Here is a 329-nt window from a genome sequence, read left to right on the forward strand (position 1 = left end):
AGCAGAAACAGAAGTTGATGTAAGGTAGTAGTGGTTGTAGTGGCAGTGGTGTAGCATTATCATTTTTATTATATCACAATCAATTAATGAAGCTTAAATGTTGTGATAGAATATGTACAGCATATTTTCATATACTCATTATCTAATCATACTGAATTCATATTTTCTGGTAAAGAATTAACTTGTAACATCTGAGATCAAAAGTATGGTTTCCAATAAAATAATATGCTAAAGAGAGTGTGAGAGAGACTCCTTACCCAGTAATAAGAACTTTTAGTAGCACAGCTTGTATACAGGTATTGTTTACAACAATATTGAGCAAAATATTA

The 329-nt window shown here is 30.1% G+C and overlaps 1 protein-coding gene across 3 annotated transcripts in view; it reads right to left on the reverse strand.

Annotated features, from left to right (window-relative positions):
- Nucleotides 1-256: 256 nt before the first annotated feature.
- The window catches only part of LOC125033455 (GPI ethanolamine phosphate transferase 3-like), a 13,006-nt gene continuing 12,933 nt past the window's right edge, over nucleotides 257-329 (reverse strand). For all 3 annotated transcript variants that reach the window (XM_047624978.1, XM_047624977.1, XM_047624979.1), the window contains one exon: nucleotides 257-329. This exon is cut by the window's right edge and continues 594 nt beyond it. The gene's annotated coding sequence lies outside the window, so the exon portion shown is untranslated.

This window comes from Penaeus chinensis, chromosome 16, assembly GCF_019202785.1.
Source record: "Penaeus chinensis breed Huanghai No. 1 chromosome 16, ASM1920278v2, whole genome shotgun sequence".
NCBI classification, from domain to species: domain Eukaryota; kingdom Metazoa; phylum Arthropoda; class Malacostraca; order Decapoda; family Penaeidae; genus Penaeus; species Penaeus chinensis.